General features: G+C 39.4%; 1 protein-coding gene across 5 annotated transcripts in view; it reads left to right on the top strand.

The window, feature by feature from the left end:
- Positions 1–7,101, top strand: part of PTER (phosphotriesterase related) — a 174,023-nt gene continuing 166,922 nt past the window's right edge. For all 5 annotated transcript variants that reach the window (XM_080386396.1, XM_080386395.1, XM_080386388.1 and 2 more), the window contains exon 1: positions 1–5,783. The gene's annotated coding sequence lies outside the window, so the exon portion shown is untranslated. The remainder of the gene's footprint in view (positions 5,784–7,101) is intronic.

Here is a 7,101-nt window from a genome sequence, read left to right as displayed (position 1 = left end):
TCTAGCCACTTGTCTGTAATAAGCTTTCTTTAGATTACCTATATATTCTCTGTGCCATGTGGTCTGGGAGGAACTGCCTTCCATTCTGTGATGAAATAACCAGCTGAGCAGATAGGGAAGAGCTGTGGATATTGTATACCTTGAATTTAACAAGGGCTTTAACAGTCTACTTAGTGTTCTAACAGTTAAACCGGTGAGCTATGGACTGCAAAAATAGTAAGGAAAATTATCTCAACCACTGAGCTCTAAGTGTGGTGGTCAATGTACAAAACTCACCCGGCAGCTGGTTATGGGTGCCTCAGGGATGGATGCCAGCCATGCTTGTTTTCAGTAACAACTTGGATGACTGGATAGACAGCATCCTTTGCAAGTTTGCAGATTATGTGAATTGGGAAATGTGGTCACTGGAGGGCAGGGCTGCTGTTTGAGGGACTTTGTCAGGCTCCAGAAATGGGCTGTCAGGAACTTCATGAAATTCACCAAAGGCAAATGCAAAGTCCTACATCTGGGGTGGAATAAACCTACACAACAGCACAGGGCCGCACTGGGTGGCTTGGAAGCAGCTTTGTAGAAAAGGACCCAAGGTCCTCATGGACAATGATTTGCACAAGTCATCAGTGTGCCCTTCTGGCAAAGAAGGCCAGCTGCATTGTGGGCTACATTAGGAGGAGGATAGCAAGCAGGTAGAGGGTTCTTTCCCTCTTATCTGGCACTTGTGAGACCATGTCTCTAGTGCTGTGCCCAGTTTGGGCTCCTCAGTACAGAAAAGACATTGTTGTAGTGGAGCAAGTGGAGATGCTTAGGGGGCTGGAGCACATGATGTACAAGAAGAGTCTGAGAGTGCTGTTTGTTTCGTACTACGGCTAATGCAATGGGAACAATCGTACTGCTGCATGTGACTGCCTAACAGGGGGATGTAGAGAAGACAGAGCTAGACTCTTCTCAGAGGAGCACAGTGGAAGGTCAAGAGGCTGTGATCAGAAATTAGAACATGGGAAACTCCATCCCAGTGCAAGGGGAAAACCTTTTGCCCTGAGCGTGGTCAAACACTGGAACAGGTCGCCTGGATAGGTTGTGGAATCTCCATCCATGGAGATACATGAAACCTGACTGGTTTCATGCTGCCTTCAACAGCTCAATCTAAATGGACCTACACTGAGTAGGGGGCCAGTGGTTCCTTCCAGCTGACACGATTCTAAGGGATTCATTACACGGTACTCATTGAATGCATATAGGCTAATGCCAGTAAGAGAGACTGATCTCTCTTTATTCATATTTTTGAAGTAGAAGGTACAGGTGAATGAACTTACGTTTTACAGAGGACAATATAAAGCTGAAACAATTAAAATTAAAGAAGAAATGACTTATGGATTTTCATTTGTATAGTATGTTACTTGAGTCTTAGAAGTGCGTGAACAGTATTATATTTATTCCACCTTCTCTGTGTCTTCTTGATATTTCATTTTATATCTTCTTTTCTCTCATGAGAACTTCCTGGGAATTGCATTCACTTTCTTGTTGCAGATAATCACATCATTTAATTGTTTGCACATACTGATGGCGATCCATATGAAACCTAAATTTTTTGCTCCTCCTGATCTAACTGGAGGGATTTTATGTAACTTCTGATTCCCAGGGTAATTGTATTAATTATTATTATGGTTCTGTGTATTCCTGCTGCTGAGACAAGTTTATTAGTATTTTTTGAGGGCTCATCTTCAATGGAGATGTAAAGTCATTTTACTGAAGCTAAACTGTCTTGGATCAGCAACTGTGTACAGAGATAGTGTAATATATATATTGAGTGCTCTGATTAACAGCTTAGCAGTTTCATACTTGAATTGAAGTCTCTTGGTGCCTTCCTACCCCATTACTAGCTAGAAAATTAATAGGCTTTGAGATTTCCCCCTCTGACAGTCCAGTATTTGAAAGCTTAAGAAAGAAAGGTTTGTATGTAGGTGGTAATCTGTTACAGGTCATCTTTGTTCCCTCAGACTAAGGCTCCAGAGAGGAACAGCACCAAGACAAAACCAGTGTGCAATGTATATTCAAGTCTAAAGTCTGATTTCAGATAGGTTGGCTGTTGCACATTGATAACTGATCTGTTTCTAGCCTTTGTTTTCTCTCTTGTATTATTCCCCCCTCCCCATGTTTATATATTTCTTGTATCAAATAATTTTATCCAGAAATAAATGTTATAGAGACATTATAGCCTCACTATGGGATTAAATACAGACAGTTCTGGGTGAAGATGTATAAATCATAACAGTGTACTCCATCAACTTCCATTTTTATACCCATAAGATGAGGCATAAAGTACAGTTTTTACCTTGTAAAATGAAGAAAAGGAAACAGTAAGAATTTATTGCACCCAATAAACAAAAGGAAAGAAAGGGAATGGAATTTAAGAAATAATGTGCTAACTCAAAAAAATCCAGAGATGAATATAAAATATATACGCTATATATCTAAAGCTATTCATTGTAATAAATAACATAGAAAAAACATTGTAAATCATGGGACCTAGTTTAGTTTCCATGCATTGTTGTTTTATGCAAGATCAACCAGGCCTTACAGGAAACTACAAAGCATTCTTTTGCAATGTACTCCTTTGAACTGGGTTTGTGTAGGTAAAGACTATGACATAATAATGTGCCAAATGTTTCTCATATTGCCAGATGTTATAGCTACCTTGCTCTTTGCCTATAGGTCTTGCTATAACTGGTCTTTAACTCTCTTTGAGCTTCTTAATAGGCATGGTCTGCAGTATTTGATTTTCCAGCTTGACTCTTACATTTTGATGTGTCAAAATTAATCTTTTAGAATACTGAACGGAATTAGGATTCAGTGCAAAAATTTGTTATTGATTTGTTGCAAATTAGGTCAGGTCTGGAAGTATCATCTCCTGCAGTATGTTTTTGGAGTATTTTTCAAGTAAAATTTAAAAAACATTTAAAAAGCATTTTTAGTAAACACCTTACTAACTCTATTGCCAGTAAGGTTTTCACAAGTGTGAAAAATACATTATCATCTTATATCTAACTATATTCTAAAGAAATACAGTAGTGCCAGTCTGTGTAATCAGAATCTTAAACTGAGAGAGGCCCAAAGCTGGATAGATTTTCAACAAATGGTTTTGAAGGGCTGCCATTTTTCTGTACTTACCTATGACTTGTCAACAAAACTGTGTTGTAGAGTATTTTTCGAGAATCAAAGCAAAACAGTTATCACTTGGGGGGAATTTTTAAATTAGGTCCTATATATTCACTTTTTATAACAGTCACACAAATACCAGTAGTATTTCCCTAGACAGAAGACAGTCTTTTTCCTGTTTCAGAATAAATGGTATAAAAAGCTTGTTTAAGGTGATGTTGGAAATGTTTTGATGTTGAATGTCAAGTACATCATAAAAGTTCTTTTCAATGCTTGTCCAAATTTCTGTTAGTATGAAACTCGGCAGGAATGCCACTGCCAGACCTTCAACCTTGTGACATCTTAAGAATCTAGCAGAAACTTGCCAGATGCTCCTCCAGCAGCTCACCTGGAAGACTGAAGGTGATAGAAACTCTGCTTGGCTTTTTGAAATATAAATCCCTTTCCCAGTAAGTCAGCAAGGATTCCCAGTGTTGAATGCTGTCTTCATCTATGGAAGTTTTGGATACAAATGCTTCTTCAGAAACATCAACAGCCAAACAATGAGAGATCTGCTTTATTTTGCATCTTAAGCTAACTGAGAAGCTTTACCGAAATAATTGCTTGCATGGTAACTTCAGCTCCAACTACAGCATCCAAAAGCTTCTCATAGCCGTACTGTTATGGTAAAAGGAAAAGCCTGAAGATCAATCACCCAAGACACATAATCACCCTGAAATTGTTAATAACTGCCAATATCTGGTTTTAAGCTGGAGAAAGCAATAACCTACACAACACTAGCTTCTTTATATATTTGTATCATGTATGTTTCTAATGCAAAAACTAATGAAAAGTATACGGTTCATTCATGAAAAATACATTCCTCATTACACCTCATTTTTCTAAATTCTTTACTAGGTGTAAGAGAAACAGTTATGTAATTGTGAAAAGGAAAAAAAATCCCACCCCTTTATTCTAATGTAAATGTAGCAACATTTTTTCACATTGAAGGAGAGAATAGAATTACGTTGGTCAAAAGAGACAGATTCCATCAAATAAGAAAATAGCTGTAAGACTTAAGATACCTCCAAAATCGGGGAAAGAAATGCACGAAACCTGAAAGCCTCATTAGCATCTTGTTAGGAGAAAAATAGGTTACTAGTGTAAAGGTAAATTAATTGTATGTAAAGTAAAGGTAGTGCTGTGGGCTGACCCTGGCTGAACACCAGGTGCCCACCAAAGCCACTCTGTCACTTCCCTCCTCAACTGGTCAGGGAGAGAAAATACAATGGAAGGCTTGTGGATTGAGATAAGGACAGGGAGATCACTCAGCAGTTACTGTCATGGGCGAAACAGACTCAGCTTAGGGAAATGAGTTTAATTTATTACTATTCAAATCAAAGTAGTATAATGGGAACTAAAAATCAAAACTTAGGAACACCTTCCCCTCACCCCTCCCTTCTTCCCAGGCTCAACTTCACTCTCAATTTTCCTGCCTCCTCCCCCCAGGTGGTGCAGGGGAAGGAGGAATGGGGGTTACAGTCAGTTCATCACACAGTGTCTCTGCTGCTCCTTCCTCCTCACACTCTTCCCCCTGCTTCAGTGTGGGGTCCCTCCCATGGGAGACAGTTCTTCATTAATTTCTCCAATGTGAATCCTTCCCATGGGCTGAAGTTCATGAACTCTTCCAGCGTGGGTCCCTTCCACAGGCTGCAGTCTTTCAGGAACTGGCTGCTCCAGCATGGATCCCCTGCAGGGTCACAGGTCCTGCCAGCAAACCTGCTCCAGCACGGGCTTCCCAGAGGTCACAGCCTCCTTTAGGCATCCACCTGCTCCAGCGTGGGCTCCTCCACGGGCTGCAGGTGATACCTGCTCCACCATGGACCTCCCTGGGCTGAGGGGCACAGCCTGCCTCACCAGGGGCTTCACCAGGGGCTGCCAGGGAATCTCTGCTCCAGCTCCTGGAGCTCCTCCTGCCTCCTTCTGCACTGACCTGGTGTTTGCAGGGTTGTTGCTCTCACATATTCTTACTCCTCTCTTTTGCTGCAATTGCTGTTGCACAGTAACTTTTCCCCCTCCTTAAATATGTGATCAAAGAGACTCTACCACCATCACTGATGGGCTTGGCCTTGGCCAGCAGTGGGTCCGTCTTGGAGCTGGTTGGGATTGGCTCTATTGGACGTAGTGGAATCTTCCAGCAGCTTCTCACAGAAACCACCCCTGTAGCACACACCCTCTACACCCACTCCCCACCCCCCCAGTCTTGCCATGCAAACCCAATACAAATAGTTATGTTGTATTCTGTAAATGTTTTTAACTGTATTATTTGTTCTGGACGTCACAAGACATGTTTTGCACATTTTTCAACCCGTCTTAAGCATGATTTAAGGTTAACAGAGCATTCCTTACCCAAGCCTCTAAAGAATCTGTGAAGCACAGCCATTTGACATATTAACAAGTGCCCTATGTACCCAGCACATCCTCCACAGTGCCTAAAGTTTGCAGACATGTTCCTTTTGTTCCCCCTGCAGCGAACAGGCAGAGAGCAAGAACCACAAGTGTCAGGGGAAGCAGAAGTCTTTTCCAGTGACTGCTGGTGACACTGAAGGGTCTCCAACATGCCATAAGGTACTGTTGTGCAAGCCAAAAAGGTAAAGATCATAGGTGTCTCTTTTTATCGCTTTTGTTTCACTTGAATTCCTAAACAAACAAAATATATGCAATTATTCTTTTGATCTGTCTGCACGTCTTTCCTTCCAACTATCCCTAAAAAAATTTGAATCCTGGAAATAAATTTCAAACAATACATTCAGGGTGGATCTGAGGTTTTAAAGGTCATGAATTTTGAGAAGTTTTGTGAAAACTGCTATTTGAATAGAGATTTCCTTCACTGACAAAAAGACAAAGAGAATTTACATGCATAAGTACACGTGGAACTGCTACATGTGCAGAAACAGAAACTGGCTAGTTGGTCACCGTGTGTGATGCCAGCCAGCCGCTGCACCTTTTGCCCAAATAAGCATAAGCTGTAGCAGGCAGCTTATCTTAGGGGTGTAATAGGTAACCTGCTAGGAGAAAAGGGTTCATCAATTCTGTTGTTCATGAAAAAAAAAAATTGTTATATAATTCTTATTATATTTCAATGTTAAATTTTATGATTATAGTTGAAAATATTGATATAACAGACTAATAGATGTATTCCTTGTTTTGCAATTAAGTTTAACTACTATATTGTAGTTATACATATATTTTTATTTTAAATAACTTTTTAAAAATATGATTCTTACAGCGGGGTCCTGGCCTAGTCAGATAAGCACTTTTAATAAAATAGAAAGGCAACTGGTTTTTGTTGTTCACAATTCATATGATATCTTCCCTAAGAAAGTCATATGCTTTTTTAAAAGTGCATTTTTGATCTGGACAGCTTGATTATTTTTTTTAAATCACTGCAAACACTGTGACTTATTTCAAGTATGACTACAGTTCTCTGTTTTGTATAAAGATAATTTGAACAGAAACTTCTTTAATCAGGGAAGGTAGATGATTTAGTTTTGTCACATGCAGAACTATAAACTGTGTAATGTTATACTCTAGAACTTTGGTAGATATACAATACAGGCTTTAGGGACAGTTTGCAGAATGTATTTGCATAGGATAAAGTTAAACTATGGAGAAGTTAATGCAATCTATTTATAAGTTTTCTTACTATTAAAAGAAAGAAGAAAAAACCAAGATTTTCTGCTATCGCTATTAAATGATTAAGTAATTTACACTGCAGAGATCCATTGCCAAACTTAAGTTCTCAAACAAAACCATTGTTTTTCAACACTGGGAGAGTACGTACAGCTCCTGGCTTCATTCTGTTTTGATGAAATATGTCATTGATAAAAGAGAGTTCAAGCTTCCCTAAACCAATTAAAATGTTTTTGCCTCAGGTGGTAAATAAAAGCACATGATAGAACTAAAGCA

This window comes from Falco punctatus (assembly GCF_963210335.1).
Source record: "Falco punctatus genome assembly, chromosome: 4".
NCBI lineage: Eukaryota > Metazoa > Chordata > Aves > Falconiformes > Falconidae > Falco > Falco punctatus.
Note: the sequence above shows the minus strand (reverse complement) of the source record. Positions and strands in the feature narration are given on the sequence as shown.